Below are 27,676 nucleotides of genomic sequence, written 5' to 3'. Positions count from 1 at the left end.
AAACAATTTAAAACACTTTAGAATGTTTTAAAATGCTCTGAAAATAGTTTAAAATGCTTTAAAAACCATTTACAATGCTTTAAAAACCGTTTAAAATACATCAAAAATAATTTAAATTGCTTTAAGAACAATTTTAAATGATTTTAAAATGCTTTAAAAATAGTTTACAATGCTTTAGAAACAATATAAAATATTGATTTAAGAACAATTTTGAATGATTTTAAAATGTTTCAAAAACATTTTAAAATGTTTCAAAAATAAGTTTGAGTGCTTTAACAACAACTGAAAATGCTTTAAAACCGTTTTAAAATGTTTTAAAAACAATTTTAAAAGCTTTAAAGTACTTTAAAATGTTTTTAAAACAATTTTAAACGCTTTAAAAACAATTTAAAATGCTTCAAAAGCAACTTAAAAGGTTTTTGAAACAATTTCGAACATTTTAAAAACAATTTTAGATAGTTCAAAATAATTTAAAAACACTTTAAAATGTTTTAAAAACATTTTTAAATTCTTTCAAAATGCTTTAACAACAATTTAAAAAGCTTTAAAGTACTTTAAAATGTTTTTAAAATTCTTTCAAAACAATTTAAAATGCTCTAAAAACAGTTTACGACGCTTTAAAAACTATTTAAAATAGTTCAAAAATAATTTAAATTGTCTTAAGAACAATTTTAAATGATTTTGAACTACTTTAAAAATAGTTTACAATGCTTTAAAAACAATTTAAAATAATTTAAATTGATTTAATAACAATTTTAAATGATTTTAAAATGTTTCAAAAACATTTTAAAATAAGTTTAAGTGCTTTAACAACAAATGAAAATGATTTAAAACCATTTTAAAATGATTTAGAAACAATTTAAAAGCTTCAAAGTACTTTAAAATGTTTTAAAAACAATTCTAAATGCTTTAAAAATAATTTAAAATTCTTTAAAAACAGTTTAAAATGTTTCTGAAACAATTTAAAATGTTTTTTAAACAATTTAGAACGTTTTAAAAACAATTTAAAATAGTTCAAAATGATTTAAAAACAATTTAAAACACTGTAAAATGTTTTAAAAACAATTACAAATTCTTTTAAAATGTTTTAACAACAATTTAAGAAGCTTTAAAGTACTCTAAAATGTTTTTAAAATGTTTCAAAAACATTTTAAAATGTTTTAAAAATAAGTGCAAGTGCTTTAACAACAATTGAAAATGCTTTAAAACCATTTTAAAATGTTTTGTAAACAATTTAAAAAGATTTAAAGTACTTTAAAATGTTTTAAAAACAATTTTAAACGCTTTAAAAACAATTTAAAATGCTTTAAAAACAATTTAAAATGTTTTTGAAACAATTTAGAACATTTTAAAAACAATTCAAAATAGTTCAAAATACTTTAAAAACACTTTAAAATGTTTTAAAAACAATTTTAAATTGTTTTAAAATGCTTTAACAACAATTAAAAAACTTTAAAGTGCTTTAAAATGCTTTTAAAATGCTTTCAAAACAATTTAAAATGCTTTAAAAACCATCTACAATGCTTTAAAAACTATTTAAAATACTTCAAAAATAATATAAATTACTTTAAGAACAATTTTAAATGATTTTAAAATGCTTTAATAATAGTTTACAATGCTTTAAAAACAATTTAAAATACTTTTAAAACAATTTAAATTGATTTAAAACAATTTTAAATGATTTTAAAATGTTTCAAAAACATTTTAAAATGTTTTAAGAATATGTTTAAGTGGTTTAACAACAACTGAAAATGCTTTAAAACCATTTTAAAATGTTTTAAAAACAATTTAAAAGCTTCCAAAAAAAAAAAAAACCCACTTTAAAAACAACTTAAAATGCTTTAAAAACAATTTAAAATGTTTTTGAAACAATTTAGAACATTTTAAAAACAATTTAAAATAGTTCAAAATAATTTATAAACAATTTAAAACACTTTAGAATGTTTTAAAAACGATTTTAAATTCTTTTAAAACGCTTTAGCAACAATCTAAAAAGCTTTAAAGTACTTTAAAATATTTTTAAAATGCTTTCAAAATAGTTTAAAATGCTTTAAAAAACCGTTTACAATGCTTTAAAATCTATTTAAAATACATCAAAAATAATTTAAATTGCTTTAAGAACAATTTTAAATGATTTTAAAATCCTTTAAAAATAGTTTACGATGCTTTAAAAACAATTTAAAATACTTTAAAAATAATTTAAATTGATTTAAAACAATTTTAAATGATTTTAAAATGTTTCAAAAACATTTTAAAATGTTTTAAGAATAAGTTTAAGTGGTTTAACAGCAATTGAAAATGCTTTAAAACCATTTTAAAATGTTTTAAAAACAATTTAAAAGCTTTAAAGTAGTTAAAAAAAAAAAAAAACACTTTAAAAACAACTTAAAATGCTTTAAAAACAATTTAAAATGATTTTGAAACAATTAGAACATTTAAAAACAATTTAAAATGATTTTGAAACAATTTAGAACATTTTAAAAACAATTTAAAATAGTTCAAAATAATTTATAAACAATTTAAAACACTTTAGAATGTTTTAAAAACAATTTTGAATTCTTTTAAAATGCTTTAGCAACAACCTAAAAAGCTTTAAAGTACTTTAAAATATTTTTAAAATGCTTTCAAAAGAGTTTAAAATGATTTAAAAACCATTTACAATGCTTTAAAAAGTGTTTAAAATACATCAAAATAATTTAAATTGCTTTAAGAACAATTTTAAATGATTTTAAAATGCTTTAAAAATAGTTTACAATGCTTTAAAAACAATATAGAATACTATAAAAATAATTTAAATTGATTTAAGAACAATTTTAAATGATTTTAAAATGTTTCAAAAATAAGTTTAAGTGTTTTAACAAAAATTGAAAATGCTTTAAAACCGTTTTTAAAAGTTTTAAAACAATTTAAAAGCTTTAAAGTACCTTAAGATGTTATTAAAACAATTTTAAACGCTTTAAAAACAATTTAAAATGCTTCAAAAGCAATTTGAAATGTTTTTGAAACAATTTAGAACATTTCAAAAACAATTTTAAATAGTTCAGAATAATTTAAAAACACTTTAAATGTTTTGAAAACAATTTTAAATTCTTTCAAAATACTTTAACAACAATTTAAAAAGCTTTAAAGTACTTTAAAATGTTTTTAAAATTCTTTCAAAACAATTTAAAATGTTTTAAAAATAGTTTACGACATTTTAAAAACTGTTTAAAATAATTCAAAAATAATTTAAATTTCTTTAAGAACAATTTTAAATGATTTTGAAATGCTTTAAAAATAGTTTACAATTCTTTAAAAACAATTTAAAATACTTTAAAAATAATTTAAATTGATTTAATAACAATTTTAAATGATTTTAAAATGTTTTAAAATGTTTCAAAAACATTTTAAAATGTTTTAAAATGTTTCGAAAACATTTTAAAATGTTTCGAAAACATTTTAAAATGTTTTAAAATGTTTCAAAAACATTTTAAAATGTTTCAAAAATATTTTAAAATGCTTTAAAAACCATTTAAAATGATTTAAAAACAATTTAAAAAGCTTTAAAGTACTTTAAAATGTTTTCAAAACAATTTTAAACGCTTTAAAAACAATTTAAAATGTTTCTGAAACAATTTAAAATGTTTTTGAATCAATTTAGAACGTTTTAAAAACAATTTCAAATAGTTCAAAATGATTTAAAAACAATTTAAAACACTGTAAAATGTTTTAAAAACATTTATAAATTCTTTTAAAATGTTTTAACAACAATTTAAGAAGCTTTGAAGTACTCTAAAATGTTTTTAAAATGCTTTAAAAATAGTTTATAATGCTTTGAAAACAATTTAAAATACTTCAAAAATAATTTAAATTGATTTAAGAACAATTTTAAATGATTTTAAAATGTTTCAAAAACATTTTAAAAATAAGTTTAAGTGCTTTAACAACAATTGAAAATTCTTTAAAACCGTTTTAAAATGTTTTAAAAACAATTTAAAGAGCTTTAAAGTACTTTAAAATATTTTTAAAATGCTTTCTAAACAATTTAAAATGCTTTCGAAACGATTTAAATGCTTTAACAAAAATCTAAAATGCTTTAAAAACAATTTAAAATTCTTTAAAAACAATTTAAAATGTTTTTGAAACAATTTACAAAGTTTTAAAAACACTTTAAAATAGTTCAAAATAATTTAAAAACAATTTAAAACACTTTAAAATCTTTTAAAAGCAATTTTAAATTCTTTTAAAATGCTTTAACAACAATTTAAAAATATTTAAAGAACTTGAAAATGTTTTTAAAATGCTTTCAAAACAATTTAAAATGCTTTAAAAACCGTTTACAATGCTTTAAAAACTATTTAAAATACTTCAAAAGTAATTTAAATTGCTTTAAGAACAATTTTAAATGATTTAAAAATGATTTTAAAATAGTTTAAAATGCTTTAAAAACAATCTAAAATACTTTAAAAATAATTTAAATTGATTTAATTTTTTTTAAATGATTTTAAAATGTTTCAAAAAACATTTTAAAAACATTTGGAACGTTTTAAAAACACTTTAAATTAGTTCAAAATAATTTAAAAACAATTTAAAGCACTTTAAAATGTTTTAAAAACAATTTTAAATTCTATTATAACGCTTTAACAACAATTTAAAAAGCTTTAAAGTACTCTAAAATGTTTTTAAAATTCTTTCAAAACAATTTAAAATGCTTTAAAAATAGTTTACAATGCTTTAAAAAAAATTTAAAATACTTTAAAAATAATTTAAATTGATTTAAGAACAATTTTAAATTATTTTAAAATCTTTTAAAATGTTTCAAAAGCATGTGAAGATGTTTTAAAAATAAGTTTAAGTGTTTTAACAACAATTGACAATGCTTTAAACCCGTTTTAAAATGTTTAATAAACAATTTAAAAAGCTTTAAAGTACTTTAAAATGTTTTAAAAACAACTTTAAACGCTTTAAAAACAATTTAAAATGCTTTAAAAACAATTTAAAATGTTTTTGAAACAATTTAGAACGTTTTAAAAACAATTTAAAATAGTTCAAAACAATTTAAAAACACTTTAAAATGTTTTAAAAACAATTTTAAATTCTTTTAATATGCTTTAACAACAATTAAAAAGCTTTAAAGTGCTTTAAAATGCTTTTAAATTGCTTTCAAAATAATTTAAAATGCTTTAACATTTTACAATGCTTTAAAAACTGTTTAAAATACATCAAAAATAATTTAAATTGCTTTAAGAAAAATTTAAATGATTTTAAAATTCTTTAAAAATAGTTTAAAATGCTTTAGAAACAATATAAAATACTTCAAAAATAATTTAAATTGACTTAAGAACAATTTTAAATGATTTTAAAATGTTTCAAAAATAAGTTTAAGTGCTTTAACAACAATTGAAAATGCTTTAAAGCTGTTTTAAAATGTTTTAAAAACAATTTAAAAAGATTTAAATTACTTTAAAATATTTTTAAAACAATTTTAAACGCTTTAAAAACAATTTAAAATGCTTCAAAAGCAATTTAAAATATTTTTGAAACAATTTACAACATTTTTAAAACAATTTAAATAGTTCAAAATAATTTAAGAACAATTTAAAATGCTTTAAAAATAATTTTAAATTCTTTCAAAATGCTTTAACAACAATTTAAAAAGCTTTAAAGTACTTTAAAATGTTTTTAAAATTCTTTCAAATCAGTTTAAAATGCTTTAAAAACAGTTTGTGACACTTTAAAAACAGTTTAAAAAAATTCAAAAATAATTTAAATTTCTTTAAGAAGAATTTTGAAATGCTTTAAAAATAGTTTACAATGCTTTAAAAAAAAATTAAAATATTTTAAAATAATTTAAAATTATTTAATAAAAAATTTAAATGATTTTAAAATGTTTCAAAAACATTATAAGTGTTTTTAAAATAAGTTTAAGTGCTTTAACAACAATTGAAAATGCTTTAAAACCATTTTAAATGATTCAAAAACAATATAAAAAGCTTTAAATTACTTTAAAATGTTTTAAAAACAATTTTAAATGTTTTAAAAACAATTTAAAATGCTTTAAAAACAATTTAAAATATTTTAAAATAATTTAAAAACAAAATTAAAAACAATTTAAAATAGTTCAAAATAATTTAAAAACAAATTAAAGCACTTTAAAATGTTCTAAAAAAAAATTAAATTCTTTTGAAATGCTTTAAGAACAATTTAAAAATCTTTAAAGTACTTTAAAATGTTTTTAAAATGCTTTCAAAACAACTTAAAACGCTTTCAAAACAATGTAAAATGATTTTAAAATTCTTTAAAAATAGTTTGCAATGCTTTAAAAACAATTTAAAATACTTTAAAAATAATTTAAATTGACTTAACAATTTAAAATGATTTTAAAATGTTTTAAAATATTTCAAAAACATTTTAAAATGTTTTAAAAATAAGATTAAGTACTTTAAAAACAATTCAAAATGCTTTAAACCAGTTTTAAAATGTTTTATAAACAATTTAAAAAGCTTTAAAGTACCTTAAAATGTTTTAAAAACAATTTTAAACATTTTAAAAACAATTTAAAATGCTTTTAAAACAATTTAAAATATTTTTAAAAAACTTTAAAATAGTTCAAAATAATTTAAAAACGATTTAAAACACTCTAAAATGTTTTAAAAACAATTTTAAATTCTTTTAAAATGCATTAACAACAATTTAAAAAGCTTTAAAGGACTTTAAAATGCTTTCAAAACAATTTAAATTGCTTTAAAAACCATTTACAATGCTTTAAAAACTATTTAAAATACTTCAAAAGTAATTTAAATTGCTTTAAGTACAATTTTAAATGATTTTAAAATGATTTTAAAATAGTTTACAATGCTTTAAAAAACAATTTAAAATACTTTAAAATAATTTAAATTGATTTAAAAAAAAAAATTAATTGATTTTAAAATGTTTCAAAAACATTTTAAAATGTTTTAAAAATAAGTTTGAGTGGTTTAACAACAATTGAAAATGCTTTAAAACCATTCTAAAATGTTTTAAAACAATTTAAAAAGCTTTAAAGTACTTTAAAATATTTTATAAACAATTTTAAACACTTTAAAAACAACTTAAAATACTTTAAAAACGATTTAAAATGTTTTTGAAACAATTTGGAACATTTTAAAAACACTTTAAATTAGTTCAAAATAATTTAAAAACAATTTAAAGCACTTTAAAATGTTTTAAAAATAATTTTAAATTCTATTATAACGCTTTAACAACAATTTATAAAGCTTTAAAGTACTCTAAAATGTTCTTAAAATTCTTTCAAAACAATTTAAAATGCTTTAAAAATAGTTTACAATGCGTTAAAAACAATTTAAAATACTTTAGAAATAATTTAAATTGATTTAAGAACAATTTTAAATTCTTTTAAAATGTTTCAAAAACATTTTAAAATGTTTTTAAAATAAGTTTAAGTGCTTTAACAATAATTGAAAATGCTTTAAAACCGTTTTAAAATGTTTTATAAACAATTTAAAAAGATTTAAAGTACTTTAAAATGTTTTAAAAACAATTTAAAACGCTTTAAAAACAATTTAAAATGTTTCTAAAACAATTTAAAATGTTTCTAAAACAATTTAAAATATTTTTGAAACTATTTAAGACGTTTTAAAAACAATTTGAAATAGTTCAAAATAATTTAAAAACAATTTAAAACATTGTAAAATGTTTTAAAAACAATTATAAATTCTTTTAAAATATTTTAACAACAATTTAAGAAGCATTTCTAAAATTATTTCAAAACAATTTAAAATGATTTTAAAATGCTTGCAAAACAGTTTAAAATGCTTTAAAAACCGTTTACAATGCTTTAAAAACTGTTGAAAATACATCAAAAATAATTTAAATTGCTTTAAGCACAATTTTAAATGATTTTAAAATGCTTTGAAAATAGTTTACAATGCTTTAGAAACAATATAAAATACTTTAAAAATAATTTAAATTGATTTAAGAACAATTTTAAATGATTTTAAAATGTTTCAAAAATAAGTTTAAGTGCTTTAACAACAATTGAAAATGCTTTAAAACCGTTTTAAAGTGTTTTAAAAACAATTTAAAAAGCTTTAAAGTACTTTAAAATGTTTTTAAAACAATTTTAAACACTTTAAAAACAATTTAAAATGCTTCAAACGCAATTTAAAATGTTTTTGAAACAATTTAGAACATTTTAAAAACAATTTTAAATAGTTCAAAATAATTTAAAAACACTTTAAAATGTCTTAAAAACAATTTTAAATTCTTTCAAAATGCTTTAACAACAATTTAAAAAGCTTTAAAGTACTTTAAAATGTTTTTAAAATTATTTCAAAACAATTTAAAATGCTTTAAAAACTGTTTACGACGCTTTAAAAACTATTTAAAGTAATTCAAAAATAATTTAAATTGCTTTAAGAACAATTTTAAATGATTTTGAAATGTTTGAAAAGTAGTTTACAATGCTTTAAAACAATTTAAAATACTTTAAAAATAATTTAAATTGATTTAATAACAATTTTAAATGATTTTAAAATGTTTTAAAAACATCTTAAAATGTTTTAAAAATAAGTTTAAGTGCTTTAACAACAACTGAAAATGCTTTAAAACCGTTTTAAAATGTTTTAAAAACAATTTAAAAAGCTTTAAAGTACTTTAAAATGTTCTAAAAACAATTTTAAACGCTTTAAGAATGATTTAAAATGCTTTAAACACAGTTTAAAATGTTTCCGAAACAATTTAAAATGTTTTTGAAACAATTTAGAATGTTTTAAAAACAATTTAAAATAGTTCAAAATAATTTAAAAACAATTTAAAACACTGTAAAATGTTTTAAAAACAAATATAAATTGTTTTACACTGTTTTAACAACAATTATAAATTCTTTTAAAATGTCTTAACAACAATTTAAGAAGCTTTAAAGTACTCTAAAATGTTTTTAAAATGCTTTCAAAACAATTTAAAATGATTTTAAAATGCTTTCAAAACAATTTTAAATGATTTTAAAATGCTTTAGAAATAGTTTACAATGCTTTAAAAACAATTTAAAATACTTCAAAAATAATTTAAATTGATTTAAGAACAATTTTAAATCATTTTAAAATGTTTCAAAAACATTTTAAAATGTTTTAAAAATAAGTGTAAGTGCTTTAACAACAATTGAAAATGCTTTAAAAATGTTTTAAAATGTTTTATAAACAATTTAAAAGCTTTAAAGTACTTTAAAATGTTTTAAAACAATTTTCAACGCTTTAAAAACAATTTAAAATGCTTTAAAAACAATTTGAAATGTTTTTGAAGCAATTCAGAACGTTTTAAAAACAATTTAAAATAGTTCAAAATAATTTAAAAACACTTTAAAATGTTTTAAAAACAATTTTAAATTCTTTTAAAATGCTTTAACAACAATTTAAAAATCTTTAAAATACTTTAAAATGTTTTTAAAATGCTTTCAAAACAATTTAAAATGCTTTAAAAACCATTTACAATGCTTTAAAAACTATTTAAAATACTTCAAAAATAATTTAAATTGTTTAAGAACAATATTAAATGGTTTTAAAATGCTTTAAAAATAGTTTACAATGCTCTAGAAACAATATAAAATACTTTTAAAATAATTTAAATTGATTTAAGAACAATTTTAAATGATTTTAAAATGTTTCAAAAACATTTTAAAATGTCTTAAAAATAAGTTTAAGTGTTTTAACAACAATTGAAAATTCTTTAAAACCGTTTTAAAAACAATTTAAAGAGCTTTAAAGTACTTTAAAATGTTTTTATAAGGCTTTGAAAACAATTAAAAATGATTTCAAAATGATTTAAACGCTTTAAAAAAAATTAAAATGTTTTAAAAACAATTTAAAATGCTTTAAAAAAAAATTAAAATGTTTTTGAAACAATTTAGAAAGTTTTAAAAACACTTTTTAAATGCTTTAAAAACAATTTAAAATGCTTTAAAAACAATTTAAATGCTTTAAAAACAATTTAAAATGTTTTTGAAACAACTTAGAATGTTTTAAAAACACTTTAAAATAGTTCAAAATAATTTAAAAACAATTTAAAACACTCTAAAATGTTTGAAAAACAATTTTAAATTCTTTTAAAATGCATTAAAAACAATTTAAAAAGTTATAGAGTACTTTAAAATGCTTTCAAAATAATTTAAAATGCATTAAAAACCATTTACACTGCTTTAAAAACTATTTAAAATACTTCAAAAGTAATTTAAATTGCTTTAAGAAGATTTTTAAATGATTTTAAAATGATTCAAAAGTAGTTTACAATGCTTTAAAAACAATTTAAAAAACTTTAAAAACAATTTTAAATGATTTTAAAATGTTTCAAAAACATTTTAAAATGTTTTAAAAACAAGTTTGAGTGGTTTAACAACAATTAAAAATGCTTTAAAACCGTTTTAAAAACAATTTAAAAAGCTTTAAAGTACTTTATAATGTTTTAAAAACAATTTTAAACACTTTAAAAACAACTTAAAATTCTTTAAAAAACAATTTAAAATGTATTTGAAACAATTTGGAACGTTTTAAAAACAATTTAAATTAGTTCAAAATAATTTAAAAACAATTTAAAATGCTTTAAAAATAGTTTACAATGCTTTAAAAACAATTTAAAATAATTTAAAAATAATTTAAATTGATTTAAGAACAATTTTAAATTATTTTAAAATGTTTTAAAATGTTTCAAAAACATTTTAAAATGTTTTAAGAATAATTTTAAGTGCTTTAAAAACAATTGAAAATGCTTTAAACCCATTTTAAAATGTTTTATAAACAATTTAAAAATCTTTAAAGTACTTTAAAGTGTTTTAAAAACAATTTTAAACGCTTTAAAAACAATTTAAAATGCTTTAAAAAAATTTAAAATGTTTTTGAAACAATTTAGAACGTTTTAAAAAAAAATTAAAATAGTTCAAAATAATTTAAAAACACTTTAAAATGTTTTCAAAACAATATTAAATTCGTTTAAAATGCTTTAACAACAATTAAAAATCTTTAAAGTGCTTTAAAATGCTTTCAAAACAATTTAAAATGCTTTAAAAATAGTTTACAATACTTTAAAAACTATTTAAAATACTTCAAAAATAATTAAAATTGTTTTACGAACAATTTTAAATGATTTGAAAATGCTTTAAAAATAGTTTACAATGCTTTAAAAACAATTTAAAATACTTTAAAAATAATTTAAATTGATTTAAAAATAATTTTAAATGATTTTAAAATGTTTCAAAAACATTTTAAAATGTTTTAAGAATAAGTTTAAGTGGTTTAACAACAATTGAAAATGCTTTAAAATCATTTTGAAATGTTTTAAAAACAATTTAAAAAGCTTTAAAGTAATTTAAAATGTTTTAAAAACAATTTTAAACGCTTTAAAAACAATTTAAAATGCTTTAAAAACAATTTAAAATGTTTCTGAAACAATTTAAAATGTTTTTGAAACAATTTACAACATTTTAAAAACAATTTAAAATAGATCAAAATAATTTAAAAACAATTTAAAACACTGTAAAATGTTTTAAAAACAATTCTAAATTCTTTTAAAATGCTTTAACAACAATTTAAGAAGCTTTAAAGTACTCTAAAATGTTTTTAAAATGCTTTCAAAACAATTTTAAATGATTTTAAAATGCTTTAGAAATAGTTTACAATGCTTTAAAAACAATTTAAAATACTTCAAAAATAATTTAAATTGATTTAAGAACAATTTTAAACCATTTTAAAATGTTCCAAAAACCTTTTAAAATGTTTTAAAAATAAGTGTAAGTGCTTTAATAACAATTGAAAATGCTTTAAAACCGTTTTAAAATGTTTTATAAACAATTTTAAAAGTTTTAAAGAACTTTAAAATGTTTTAAAAACAATTTTCAACGCTTTAAAAACAATTTAAAATGCTTTAAAAACAATTTGAAATGTTTTTGAAGCAATTTAGAACGTTTTAAAAACAATTTGAAATAGTTCAAAAAAATTAAAACACTTAAAAACGTTTTAAAAACAATTTTAAATTCTTTTAAAATGCTTTAACAACAATTTAAAAAGCTTTAAAGTACTTTAAAATGGTTTTAAAATGCTTTCAAAACAATTTAAAGTGCTTTAAAAACAATCTTAAATGATTTTAAAATGCTTTAAAAATAGTTTACAATGCTTTAAAAACAATTTAAAATACTTTAAAAATAATTCAAATTGATTTAAGAACAATTTTAAATGATTTTATAATGTTTCAAAAACATTTTAAAATGTTTTAAAAATAAGTTTAAGTGCTTTAACAACAATTGAAAACGCTTTAAAACCGTTTTAAAATGTTTTAAAAACAATTTAAAGAGCTTTAAAGTACTTTAAAATGTTTTTATAATGCTTCCAAAACAATTTAAAATGCTTTCAAAATTATTTAAATGCTTTAAAAACAATTTAAAAAACAATTTAAAACGTTTTTGAAACAATTTAGAAAGTTTTAAAAACACTTTAAAATAGTTCAAAATAATTTAAAAACAATTTAAAACACTTTAAAATGTTTTAAAAACAATTTTAAATTCTTTTAAAATGCTTTAACAACAATTTAAAAATCTTTAAAGTACTTTAAAATTGTTTTTAAAATGCTTTCAAAACAATTTAAAACTCTTTCAAAACAATTTAAAATGATTTTAAAATTCTTTAAAAATAGTTTGCAATGCTTTAAAAAATATTTGAAATACTTTAAAAATAATTTGAATTGATTTAAGAACAATTTTAAATGATTTTAAAATGTTTTAAAATATTTCAAAAACATTTTAAAATGTTTTAAAAATAAGATTAAGTGCTTTAACAACAATTGAAAATGCTTTAAACCCGTTTTATAATGTTTTATAAACAATTTAAAAAGCTCTAAAGTACTTTAAAATGTTTTAAAGACAATTTAAAATGCTTTAAAAACAATTTAAATGCTTTAAAAAACAATTTAAAATGTTTTTGAAACAACTTAGAATGTTTTAAAAACACTTTAAAATAGTTCAAAATAATTTAAAAACAATTTAAAACACTCTAAAATGTTTTAAAAACAATTTTAAATTCTTTTAAAATGCATTAACAACAATTTAAAAAGCTATAAAGTACTTTAAAATGCTTTCAAAATAATTTAAAATGCTTTAAAAACCATTTACAATGCTTTAAAAACTATTTAAAATACTTCAAAAGTAATTTAAATTGCTTTAAGAAGAATTTTAAATGATTTTAAAATGATTCAAAAGTAGTTTACAATGCTTTAAAAACAATTTAAAAAACTTTAAAAATAATTTAAATTGATTTAAAAACAATTTTAAATGATTTTAAAATGTTTCAAAAACATTTTAAAATGTTTTAAAAACAAGTTTGAGTGGTTTAACAACAATTAAAAATGCTTTAAAACCGTTTTAAAAACAATTTAAAAAGCTTTAAAGTACTTTATAATGTTTTAAAAACAATTTTAAACACTTTAAAAACAACTTAAAATTCTTTAAAAACAATTTAAAATGTTTTTGAAACAATTTGGAATGTTTTAAAAACAATTTAAATTAGTTCAAAATAATTTAAAAACAATTTAAAATGCTTTAAAAATAGTTTACAATGCTTTAAAAACAATTTAAAATACTTTAAAAATAATTTAAACTGATTTAAGAACAATTTTAAATTATTTTAAAATGTTTTAAAATGTTTCAAAAACATTTTAAAATGTTTGAAAAATAAGTTTAAGTGCTTTAAAAACAATTGAAAATGCTTTAAACCCATTTTAAAATGTTTTATAAACAATTTAAAAATCTTTAAAGTACTTTCAAATGTTTTAAAAACAATTTTAAACGCTTTAAAAACAATTTAAAATGCTTTAAAAAAATTTAAAATGTTTTTGAAACAATTTAGAACGTTTTAAAAACAATTTAAAATAGTTCAAAATAATTTAAAAATACTTTAAAATGTTTTCAAAACAATATTAAATTCTTTTAAAATGCTTTAACAACAATTAAAAATCTTTAAAGTGCTTTAAAATGCTTTCAAAACAATTTAAAATGCTTTAAACATCGTTTACAATACTTTAAAAACAATTTAAAATACTTCAAAAATAATTAAAATTGCTTTACGAACAATTTTAAATGATTTTAAAATGCTTTAAAAATAGTTTACAATGCTTTAAAAACAATTTAAAATACTTTAAAAATAATTTAAATTGATTTAAAAACAATTTTAAATGATTTTAAAATGTTTCAAAAACATTTTAAAATGTTTTAAGAATAAGTTTAAGTGGTTTAACAACAATTGAAAATGCTTTAAAATCATTTTGAAATGTTTTAAAAACAATTTAAAAAGCTTTAAAGTACTTTAAAATGTTTTAAAAACAATTTTAAACGCTTTAAAAACAATTTAAATTGCTTTAAAAACAATTTAAAATGTTTCTGAAACAATTTAAAATGTTTTTGAAACAATTTACAACATTTTAAAAACAATTTAAAATAGTTCAAAATAATTTAAAAACAATTTAAAACACTGTAAAATGTTTTAAAAACAATTCTAAATTCTTTTAAAATGTTTTAACAACAATTTAAGAAGCTTTAAAGTACTCTAAAATGTTTTTAAAATGCTTTCAAAAAAAATTTAAATGATTTTAAAATGTTTTAGAAATAGTTTACAATGCTTTAAAAACAATTTAAAATACTTCAAAAATAATTTAAATTGATTTAAGAACAATTTTAAATCATTTTAAAATGTTCCAAAAACATTTTAAAATGTTTTAAAAATAAGTGTAAGTGCTTTAACAACAATTGAAAATGCTTTAAAACCGTTTTAAAATGTTTTATAAACAATTTAAAAAGTTTTAAAGATCTTTAAAATGTTTTAAAAACAATTTTCAACGCTTTAAAAACAATTTAAAATGCTTTAAAAACAATTTGAAATGTTTTTGAAGCAATTTAGAACGTTTTAAAAACAATTTGAAATAGTTCAAAAAATTTAAAACACTTTAAAACGTTTTAAAAACAATTTTAAATTCTTTTAAAATGCTTTAACAACAATTTAAAAAGCTTTAAAGTACTTTAAAATGGTTTTAAAATGCTTTCAAAACAATTTAAAGTGCTTCAAAAACAATCTTAAATGATTTTAAAATGCTTTAAAAGTAGTTTACAATGCTTTAAAAACAATTTAAAATACTTTAAAAATAATTCAAATTGATTTAAGAACAATTTTAAATGATTTTATAATGTTTCAAAAACATTTTAAAATGTTTTAAAAATAAGTTGAAGTGCTTTAACAACAATTGAAAACGCTTTAAAACTGTTTTAAAATGTTTTAAAAACAATTTAAAGAGCTTTAAAGTACTTTAAAATGTTTTTATAATGCTTCCAAAACAATTTAAAATGCTTTCAAAATGATTTAAACGCTTTAAAAACAATTTAAAATGCTTTAAAAACAATTCAAAACGTTTTTGAAACAATTTAGAAGGTTTTAAAAAGACTTTAAAATAGTTCAAAGTAATTTAAAAACAATTTAAAACACTTTAAAATGTTTTAAAAACAATTTTAAATTCTTTTAAAATGCTTTAACAACAATTTAAAAATCTTTAAATTACTTTAAAATTGTTTTTAAAATTCTTTCAAAACAATTTAAAACTCTTTCAAAACAATTTAAAATGATTTTAAAATTCTTTAAAAATAGTTTGCAATGCTTTAAAAACAATTTAAAATACTTTAAAAATAATTTGAATTGATTTAAGAACAATTTTAAATGATTTTAAAATGTTTTAAAATATTTCAAAAACATTTTAAAATGTTTTAAAAATAAGATTAAGTGCTTTAACAACATTTGAAAACGCTTTAAACCTGTTTTAAAATGTTTTATAAAAAATTTAAAAAGCTTTAAAGTACTTTAAAATGTTTTAAAAACAATTTTAAACACTCTAAAAACAATTTAAAATGCTTTAAAAACAATTTAAAATGTTTTTGTAATGATTTAGAACGTTTTAAAAACAATTTAAAATAGTACAAAATAATTTAAAAACACTTTAAAATGTTTTAAAAACAATTTTAAATTCTTTTAAGATGCTTTAACAACAATTAAAAAGCTTTAAAGTGCTTTAGAATTCTTTTAAAATGGTTTCAAAACAATTTAAAATGCTTTAAAAACCGTTTACAATGCTTTAAAAACTATTTTTTTTCTCGTTAAAACTATTCTATTATTTTCATTATCAGAGAACAATTACATCCTTACATAACAAAAAGAACCAGCTACCTGGAGGTGATGGCAGCATGGAACAACAGAGACCACAGTCTCAGAGGACTAACCAAACCAAAAAACCAACCCACGCAGGGGCGCCAGTGGAACAACAAACTAATCTCGCGCAGGGGAGCCAAAAACTTTCCCAGCCACGGAGAAAAAATTCCAGAACCCAAACATAGACAATTTTTCATCAGCATTGACATAGACAGTAACACCACAGTTTTGACACAAGAGCATATCTGAAAACAACAAGAGTGACCGAATGCCCTCACTAACGGGCCGCAGAGACCTGATAAGAAGTTGCGTCTAGTCTTCAGGATCCTCCTCCACTACCCTGCACCACCCAAATTCCGCCATGTCATGAGCCTCCTCCGTAGCTGTCGGAACATGCTCCATCTTGACATCCTCGTTCTGGCTTATCATTGCCTCCTTAGCTACCGTGGGACCAGCAAGAGGGCTTTCCGAAACAGTCACAGGATCTACAGAGGGAGTCTCCATGGTTCTCGCGGAGCCATCAGTTGGCATCGTCCCCCGATTGGCTCTAGAATCGCTCTCATCATGGGTCTCCTCAATGAAGAGCACCGAAACATGGGCGTTGATCTTGGGACGGTTCAAAGAACTGTTGGAATTGAAAATTGCAGAGCCAAAGGCAGGTGAGGAAGACGACTCAAGAGCGCTGGCATCCAGGAATTGACTGGACCGAAGGGGGCTTGCACCATGAGTGTGATGGAAATGGCAATGGCAGTAATGGGGAGAGTCTTCATCAACAGGGGGCACGAGGACCCACCTCGGGAGGTGCCTCGACGGCTGAGCATTCGCTATCGAGGCCGAACCATGACTACAGGGCCAAACAAAGTCTCTATGCCTGAGGCTGGGATCGAGCTCAAAGCTAAATTGAATCCCAGAACAGCCAAGGGAAGACCATATGCAGGCGGGGGAGTAGCCCAAACAGAAAGGCAAATGCTTGGAGCGACAAGCAGCGCCAGAGGCTGCAAAAACAAACGGAACAGACCCTGAATTTGCATTGTGAATCCCATACCGCAGCCATATATAACACATCTGCCTATGCCTCGAGGCCCTCCCGCCATTACTGTGGCATTCATGGGAGCCAAGGAGCCGGACCCTACTTTGCGTGCAGAGGTGAACAAAGCATTTATGCTCCTCTGTTGAATGACTTTAATTCCGATCCCGCGCAGCTGTGAGTGTCCCTTCCCCCATGTGTGAACAGCTCCTTTGCGCATGGCTGGCAGGTGGCCGCGGGTGATCGCCCGTCCCATTTCTTCAATCACCTGCATCCGGGGAATGCTTTAAAAACTATTTAAAATACTTCAAAAATAATTTAAATTGCTTTAAGAACAATTTTAAATGATTTTAAAATGCTTTAAAAATAGTTTACAATGCTTTAGAAACAATATAAAATACTTGAAAAATAATTTAAATTGATTTAAGAACAATTTTAAAAGATTTTAAAATGTTTCAAAAACATTTTAAAATGTTTTAAGAATAAGTTTAAGTGGTTTAACAGCAATTGAAAATTCTTTAAAACCATTTCAAAATGTTTTAAAAAACAATTTAAAAAGCTTTAAAGTACTTTAAAATGTTTAAAAAAAAATAAGTTAAACACTTTAAAAACAACTTAAAATGCTTTAAAAACAATTTAAAATGTTTCTGAAACAATTTAGAACATTTTAAAAACAATTTAAAATAGTTCAAAATAATTTATAAACAATTTAAAACACTTTAGAATGTTTTAAAAATAATTTTATATTCTTTTAAAATGCTTTAACAACAATTTAAAAAGCTTTAAAGTACTTTAAAATGTTTTTAAAATGCTTTCAAAACAGTTTAAAATGATTTAAAAACCGTTTACAATGCTTTAAAAACAGTTTAAAATACATCAAAAACAATTTAAATTGCTTTAAGAACAATTTTAAATGATTTTAAAATGCTTTAAAAATAGTTTTCGATCCTTTAGAAACAATATAAAATACTTTAAAATAATTTAAATTGATTTAAGAACAATTTTAAATGATTTTAAAATGTTTCAAAAATAAGTTTAAGTGCTTTAACAAGAATTGAAAATGCTTTAAAACCATTTAAAAAGCTTTAAAGTACATTAAAATGTTTTTAAAACAATTTTAAACCCTTTAAAAACAATGTAAAATGCTTCAAAAACAATTTAAAGTGTTTTTGAAACAATTTAGAACATTTTAAAAACAATTTTAAATAGTTCAAAATAAATTAAAAAAACTTTAAAATGTTTTAAAAATAATTTTAAATTCTTTCAAAATGCTTTAACAACAATTTAAAAAGCTTTAAAGTACTTTAAAATGTTTTTAAAATTATTTCAAAACAATTTAAAATGATTTAAAAACAGTTTACGACGCTTTAAAAACTATTTCCAATAATTAAAAAATAATTTAAATTTCTTTAAGAACAATTTTAAATGATTTTGATATGCTTTAAAAATAGTTTACAATGCTTTAAAAACAATTTAAAATACTTTAAAAATAATTTAAATTGATTTAATAACAATTTTAAATGATTTTGAAATGTTTCAAAATCATTTTAAAATGTTTTAAAAATAAGTTTAAGTGCTTTAACAACAATTGAAAATGCTTTAAACCCGTTTTAAAATGCTTTATAAACAATTAAAAAAGCTTTAAAGTACTTTAAAATGTTTTAAAAACAATTTTAAACGCTTTAAAAACAATTTAAAATGCTTTAAGAACAATTTAAAATGTTTCTGAAACAATTTAAAATGTTTTTGAAACAATTTAGAACGTTTTAAAAACAATTTAAAATAGTTCAAAATAATTTAAAAACAATTTAAAATGTTTTTTAAAAACAATTATAAATTCTTTTAAAATGTTTTAACAACAATTTAAGAAGCTTTAAAGTACTCTAAAATGTTTTTAAAATGCTTTCAAAACAATTTAAAATGATTTTAAAATGCTTTAGAAATAGTTTACAATGCTTTAAAAACAATTTAAAATACTTCAAAAATAATTTAAATTGATTTAGCAGCAATTTTAAATTATTTTAAAATGTTTCAAAAACATTTTAAAATGTTTTAAAAATAAGTGTAAGTGCTTTAACAACAATTGAAAATGCTTTAAAACCGTTTTGAAATGTTTTATAAACAATTTAAAAAGTTTTAAAGATCTTTAAAATGTTTTAAAAACAATTTTCAACGCTTTAAAAACAATTTAAAATTCTTTAAAAACAATTTGAAATGTTTTTCAAGCAATTTAGAATGTTTTAAAAACAATTTAGAATAGTTCAAAATAATTTAAAAACACTTTAAAATGTTTTAAAAACAATTTTAAATTCTTTTAAAGTGATTTAACAACAATTTAAAAAGCTTTGAAGTACTTTAAAATGGTTTTAAAATGCTTTCAAAACAATTTTAAAATGCTTTAAAAACCATTTACAATGCTTTAAAATCTATTTAAAATACTTCAAAAATAATTTAAATTGCTTTAAGAACAATTTTAAATGATTTAAAAATGATGTAAAAATAGTTTACAGTGCATTAGAAACAATATAAAATACTTGAAAAATAATTTAAATTGATTTAAGAACAATTTTAAATGATTTTAAAATGTTTCAAAAACATTTTAAAATGTTTTAAAAATAAGTTTAAGTGCTTTAACAACAATTGAAAATGATTTAAAACCGTTTTAAAATGTTTTAAAAACAATTTAAAGAGCTTTAAAGTACTTTAAAATGTTTTTATAATGCTTTCAAAACAATTTAAAATGCTTTCAAAATGATTTAGATGCTTCAAAACAATTTAAAATGCTTTAAAAACAATTTAAAACGTTTTTGAAACAATTTAGAAAGTTTTAAAACACTTTAAAATAGTTCAAAATAATTTAAAAACAATTAAAAACACTTTAAAATGTTTTAAAAAAAATTAAATTCTTTTAAAATGCTTTAACAACAATTTAAAAATCTTTAAAGTACTTTAAAATTGTTTTTAAAATGCTTTCAAAACAATTTAAAACTCTTTCAAAACAATTTAAAATGATTTTAAAATTCTTTAAAAATAGTTTGAAATTCTTTAAAAACAATTTAAAATACTTTAAAAATAATTTAAATTGATTTAAGAACAATTTTAAATGATTTTAAAATGTTTTAAAATATTTCAAAAACATCTTAAAATGTTTTAAAAACACTTTAAAATAGTTCAAAATAATTTAAAAACAATTTAAAACACTCAAACATGTTTTTAAAACAATTTTAAATTCTTTTAAAATGCATTAACAGCAATTTAAAAAGCTTTAAAGTACTTTAAAATGCTTTCAAAACAATTTAAAATGCTTTAAAAACAGTTTACAATGATTTAAAAACTATTTAAAATACTTCAAAAGTAATTTAAATTGCTTTAAGAATGCTTTAAAAACAATTTAAAATACTTTAAAAAAAATTGAAATTGATTTAAAAACAATTTTAAATGATTTTAAAATGTTTCAAAAACATTTTAAAATGTTTTAAAAATAAGTTTGAGTGGTTTAACAACAATTGAAAATGCTTTAAAACCGTTTTAAAATGTCTTAAAAACAATTTAAAGAGCTTTAAAGTACTTTAGAATGTTTTAAAAACAATTTTAAACACTTTAAAAACAACTTAAAATGCTTTAAATACAATTTAAAATGTTTTTGAAACAATTTGGAACGTTTTAAAAACAATTTAAATCAGTTCAAAATAATTTAAAACACTTTAAAATGTTTTAAAAACAATTTTAAATTCTACTAAAATGCTTTAACAACAATTTAAAAAGCTTTAAAGTACTCTAAAATGTTTTTAAAACTCTTTCAAAACAATTTAAAATGCTTTAAAAATAGTTTAAATTGATTTAAGAACAATTTTAAATTATTTTAAAATGTTTCAAAAACATTTAAAATGTTTTAAAAATAAGTTTAAGTGCTTTAGCAACAATTAAAAATGCCTTAAATCCGTTTCAAAATGTTTTATAAACAATTTAAAAACCATTAAAGTACTTTAAAATGTTTAAAAAGAAAAATTAAACGCTTTAAAAACAATTTAAAATGTTTCTGAAACAATTTACAACATTTGAAAAACAATTTAAAATAGTTCAAAATAATTTAAAAACACTTTAAAAAGTTTTAAAAACAATTTTAATTTTTTTTTAAATGCTTTAACAACAATTAAAAAGCTTTAAGGTGCTTTAAAATGCTTTTAAAATGCTTTCAAAACAATTTAAAATGCTTTAAAAACCATTTACAATGCTTTAAAAACTATTTAAAATACTTCAAAAATAATTTAAATTGCTTTAAGAACAATTTTAAATGATTTTGAAATGCTTTAAAAATAGTTTAAAATGCTTTAAAAATATTTTAAAATACTTTAAAAATAATTTAAATTGATTTAAAAACAATTTTAAATGATTTTAAAATGTTTCAAAACAATTTTAAATGATTTTAAAATGTTTCAAAACATTTTAAATGATTTTAAAATGTTTCAAAACATTTTAAAATGTTTTAAGAATAAGCTTAAGTGGTTTAACAACAACTGAAAATGCTTTAAAACCGTTTTAAAATGTTTTAAAAACAATTTAAAAAGCTTTAAAGTACTTTAAAAGGTTAAAAATAAAAATAAAAAAATTAAACACTTTAAAAAAACCTTAAAATGCTTTTAAAACAATTTAAAATGTCTTTGAAACAATTTAGAATGTTTTAAAAACAATTTAAAATAGTTCAAAATAATTTATAAACAATTTAAAACACTTTAGAATGTTTTAAAAACAACTTTAAATTCTTTTAAAACGATTTTACAACAATTTGAAAATCTCTAAAGTACTTTAAAATATTTTTAAAATGCTTTCAAAACAGTTTAAAATGCTTTAAAAAACGTTTACAATGCTTTAAAAACTGTTTAAAATACATCAAAAATAATTTAAATTGCTTTAAGAACAATTTTAAATGATTTTAAAATGCTTTAAAAATAGTTTACAATGCTTTAGAAACAATATAAAATACTTTAAAAATAATTTAAACTGATTTAAGAACAATTTTAAATGATTTTAAAATGTTTCAAAAATAAGTTTAAGTGCTTTAACAAGAATTGAAAATGTTTTAAAACCGTTTTAAAATGTTTTAAAAACAATTCAAAAAGCTTTAAAGTACTTTAAAATGTTTTTGAAACAATTTAGAACATTTTAAAAACAATTTTAAATAGTTCAAAATAATTTAAAAACACTTTAAAATGTTTTAAAAACAATTTTAAATTCTTTCAAAATGCTTTAACAACAATTTTAAAAGCTTTAAAGTACTTTAAAATGTTTTTAAAATTATTTCAAAACAATTTAAAATGCTTTAAAAACTGTTTACGACGCTTTAAAAACTATTTAAAATAATTCAAAAATAATTTAAATTGCTTTAAGAACAATTTTAAATGATTTAAAAATAGTTTACAATGCTTTAAAAACAATTGAAAATACTTTAAAAATAATTTAAATTTATTTAATAACAATTTTAAATGATTACAAAATGTTTCAAAAACATTTTAAAATGTTTTTAAAATAAGTTTAAGTGCTTTAACAACAATTGAAGATGCTTTAAAACCATTTTAAAATGTTCTATAAACAATTTAAAAAGCTTTAAAGTACTTTAAAATGTTTTAAAAATAATTTTAAACGCTTTAAGAACAATTTAAAATGCTTTAAAAACAATTTAAAATGTTTCTGAAACAATATAAAATGTTTTTGAAGCAATTTAGAATGTTCTAAAAACAATTTAAAATAGTTCAAAATAATTTAAAAACAGTTTAAAACACTGTAAAATGTTTTAAAAACAATTATAAGTTCTTTTAAAATGTTTTAACAACAATTTAAGAAGCTTTAAAGTACTCTAAAATGTTTTAAAATGCTTTCAAAACAATTTAAAATGCTTTAAAAATATTTTACAATGCTTTAAAAAAAAATTAAAATAATTCAAAAAAAATTTAAATTGAGTTAAGAACAATTTTAAATCATTTTAAAATGTTTCAAAAACATTTTAAAATGTTTCAAAAACATTTTAAAATGTTTTAAAAATAAGTGTAAGTTCTTTAACAACAATTGAAAATGCTTTAAAACCGTTTTAAAATGTTTTATAAACAATTTGAAAAGCTTTAAAGAACTTTAAAATGTTTTAAAAACAATTTTCAACACTTTAAAAACAATTTAAAATGCTTTAAAAACAATTTGAAATGTTTTTGAAGCAATTTAGAACGTTTTAAAAACAATTTAAAATAGTTCAAAATAATTTAAAAACAATTTAAAATGTTTTTGAAACAATTTAAAATGTTTTTGAAACAATTTATAAAGTTTTAAAAACACTTTAAAATAGTTCAAAAAAAAATTTAAAAAAATTTAAAACACTTTAAAATGTTTTAAAACAATTTTAAATTCTTTTAAAATGCTTTAACAACAATTTAAAATTCTTTAAAGAACTTTAAAATGTTTTTAAAATGCTTTCAAAACAATTTAAAATGATTTTAAAATTCTTTAAAAATAGTTTGCAACGCTTTAAAAACAATTCTTTAAATTGATTTAAGAACAATTTGAAATGATTTTAAAATGCTTTAAAATATTTCAAAAACATTTTAAAATGTTTTAAAAATAAGATTAAGTGCTTTAACAATAATTGAAAATTCTTTCAACCCATTTAAAAACTATTTAAAATAATTCAAAAATAATTTAAATTTGTTTAAGAACAAATTTAAATGAGTTTGAAATGCTTTAAAAATAGTTTACAATGCTTTAAAAACAATTTAAAATGTTTCTGAAACAATTTAAAATGTTTTTGAAACAATTTATAACGTTTTAAAAACAATTTAAAATAGTTCAAAATAATTTAAAAACAATTTAAAACATTGTAAAATGTTTTAAAAATAATTATAAATTCTTTTAAAATGTTTTAACAACAATTTAAGAAGCTTTAAAGTACTCTAAAATGTTTTTAAAATGCTTTCAAAACAATTTAAAATGATTTTAAAATGCTTTAAAAGTAGTTTACAATGCTTTAAAAACAATTTAAAATACTTCAAAAATAATTTAATTTGATTTAAGAACAATTTTAAATCATTTTAAAATGTTTTAAAAATAAGCGTAAGTGCTTTAACAACAATTGAAAATGCTTTAAAACCGTTTTAAAATGTTTTATAAACAATTTAAAAAGCTTTAAAGTACTTTAAAATGTTTGAAAAACAATTTTAAACGCTTTAAAAACAATTTAAAATGCTTTAAAAACAATTTGAAATGTTTTTGAAGCAATTTCGAACTGTTTTAAAAACAATTTAAAATAGTTCAAAATAATTTAAAAACACTTTAAAATGTTTTAAAAACAATTTTAAATTCTTTTAAAATGCTTTAACATTAATTTAAAAAGCTTTAAAGTTCTTTAAAATGTTTTTTAAATGCTTTCAAAACAATTTAAAATGCTTTAAAAACCATTTACAATGCTTTAGAAACAATATAAAATACTTTAAAAATAATTTAAATTGATTTAAGAATAATTTTAAATGATTTTAAAATGTTTCAAAAACATTTTAAAATGTTTTAAAAATAAGTTTAAGTGATTTAACAACAATTGAAAATGCTTTAAAACCATTTTAAAATGTTTTAAAAATAATTTGAAGAGCTTTAAAGTACTTTAAAATGTTTTTAAAATGCTTTGAAAACAATTAAAAATGCTTTAAAAACGATTTAAACGCTTTAAAAACAATTTAAAATGATTTTAAAATTCTTTAAAAGTAATTTGCAATGCTTTAAAAACAATTTAAAATACATTCAAAATAATTTAAATTGATTTAAGAACAATTTTAAATGATTTTAAAATGTTTTAAAAATAAGATTAAGTGCTTTAACCACAACTGAAAATGCTTTAAACCCGTTTTAAAATGTTTTATAAACAATTTAAAAATCTTTAAAGTACTTTAAAATGTTTTAAAAACAATTTTAAACGCTTTAAAAACAATTTAAAATTCTTTAAAAATAATTTAAAATGTTTTTGAAACAATTTAGAATGTTTTAAAAACACTTTAAAATAGTTCAAAATAATTTAAAAACAATTTAAAACACTCTAAAATGTTTTAAAAACAATTTTAAATTCTTTTAAAATGCATTAACAATGATTTAAGAAGCTTTAAAGTACTTTAAAATGCTTTCAAAACAATTTAAAATGCTTTAAAACCGTTTTAAAAATAAGTTTAAGTGCTTTAACAACAATTGAAAATGCTTTAAACCCATTTTAAAATGTTTTATAAATAATTTAAAAAGCTTTAAAGTACTTTAAAATGTTTTAAAAACAATTTTAAACGCTTTAAAAACAATTTAAAATGCTTTAAAAACAATTTAAAATGTTTTTGAAACAATTTATAACGTTTTAAAAACAATTTAAAATAGTTCAAAATAATTTAAAAACACTTTAAAATGTTTTAAAAACAATTTTAAATTCTTTTAAAATGCTTTAGCAACAATTAAAAAGCTTTAAAGTTCTTTAAAAGGCTTTCAAGACAATTTAAAATGTGTTAAAAACAATTTTAAACGCTTTAAAAACAATTTAAAATGCTTTAAAAACCGTTTACAGTACTTTAAAAACTATTTAAAATACTTCAAAAATAATTTAAATTGCTTTAAGAACAATTTTAAATGATTTTAAAATGCTTTAAAAATAGTTTACAATGCTTTAGAAACAATTTAAAATACTTTAAAAATAATTTAAATTGATTTAAAAATAATTTTAAATGATTTTAAAATGTTTCAAAATCATTTTAAAATGTTTTAAGAATAAGTTTAAGTGGTTTAACAACAATTGAAAATTCTTTAAAACCGTTTTAAAACTTTTTAAAAGCAATTTAAAAAGCTTTAAAGTACTTTAAAATGTTAAAAAAAAATTAAATTAAACACTTTAAAAACAACTAAAAATGCTTTAAAAACAATTTAAAATGCTTTTGAAACAATTTAGAATGTTTTAAAAACAATTTAAAATAGTTCAAAATAATTTATAAACAATTTGAAACACTTTAGAATGTTTTAAAAACAATTTTAAATTCTTTTAAAACGCTTTAGCAACAATTTAAAAATCTTTAAAGTACTTTAAAATGCTTTCAAAACAGTTTAAAACACTTTAAAAACCGTTTACAATGCTTTAAAAACTGTTTAAAATACATCAAAAATAGTTTAAATTGCTTTAAGAACAAGTTTAAATGATTTTAAAATGCTTTAAAAATAGTTTACAATGCTTTAGAAACAATATAAAATACTCTAAAAGTAATTTAAATTGATTTAAGAACAATTTTAAATGATTTTAAAATGTTTCAAAAATAAGTTTAAGTGCTTTAACAACAATTTTTCTTTCTTGGTAAAACTATTATATTATTTACATTAATATAGAACAATTACAACATTACTTGACAAAAAGAACCAGCTTCCTAGAGGTAATGGCAGCATGGAACATCAGAGTTCGCAGTCTGAGAGGACGAACCAAACCATTAGGCTATCCCACGTAGGGGTGCCAGAGGAGCCGAAAAACCAATCTCGCGCAGGGGAGCCAAAATAATTCCCCAACCACATAGAAAAAGTCCAAGAACCTGAACACAGACAATTACTCAACAGCATTGACACAGACAATTACACAACAACTTTAACACAATTACATAGCCAAGAGCATCAGAAGTGACCAAAAGCCCCCACTATCGGTCCGCAAAACTTGGAGAGAAGCTGCAGTTAGTCTTCAGGGACCTCCTCCACAATCCTGCACCACCCGAAATCCGCCAAGTCCTGAGCTTGGACCTCCTCCGTAGCAGTCGGGACAGGCTCCATCTTGACGTCCTTGTTCTGGCTGGTCAGCATCTCCCTAGCACTCGTGGAGCCAGAAGTTGGCCTTTCCGTTACATTCACAGGGTCTGTAGAGGGTATCTCCATAGCTCTCATGGATCCAGCAATTGGCATTGTCTCCCGTTAAGCATTGGATTCGCCCTCATCTTGGGCCTCCTCAATGAAAAGCACCGAAACATGGGCACTGATCTGGGGACGGTTCAGAGAACTGTTGAAATTGAATATTGCTGAGCCAAAGGAGGGCGAGGAAGAGGACCCAGGAGCGCTGGCATCCAGAAATTGGCTGGGCCGAAGGAAGCTTGCTCCTTCAGTGTGGGGGCAATGGCAATGGCGGTGATTGGAAGTGTCTTCGGTGATTGAAGGGCGCGAGGAGCCACCTCAGGAGGTGCCTCGACGGCTGAGCATTCGCTGTCAAGGCTGGGGCATGATTACAGGGTCGAACAGAGCGTCTTTGCCTAAAGTCAAATTGGAACTCAAAGTAGACTTGGAGCCCAGAACAGCCAAGGGGAGACCAGACACAGGCGGGGGAATAGACCAAACAGACGGGCGAGGGACTTGCAAGTAGGTAGAGAGACAAATGCTAGGAGCGACCAGCAGCGCCAGAGGCGGCAGAAAAACCCAA

The sequence above is a fragment of the Pinus tabuliformis genome, chromosome 8 (genome assembly GCF_031772625.1).
Source record: "Pinus tabuliformis cultivar Carrire ecotype Pingquan chromosome 8, CPIR1, whole genome shotgun sequence".
NCBI lineage: Eukaryota > Viridiplantae > Streptophyta > Pinopsida > Pinales > Pinaceae > Pinus > Pinus tabuliformis.
Note: the sequence above shows the minus strand (reverse complement) of the source record.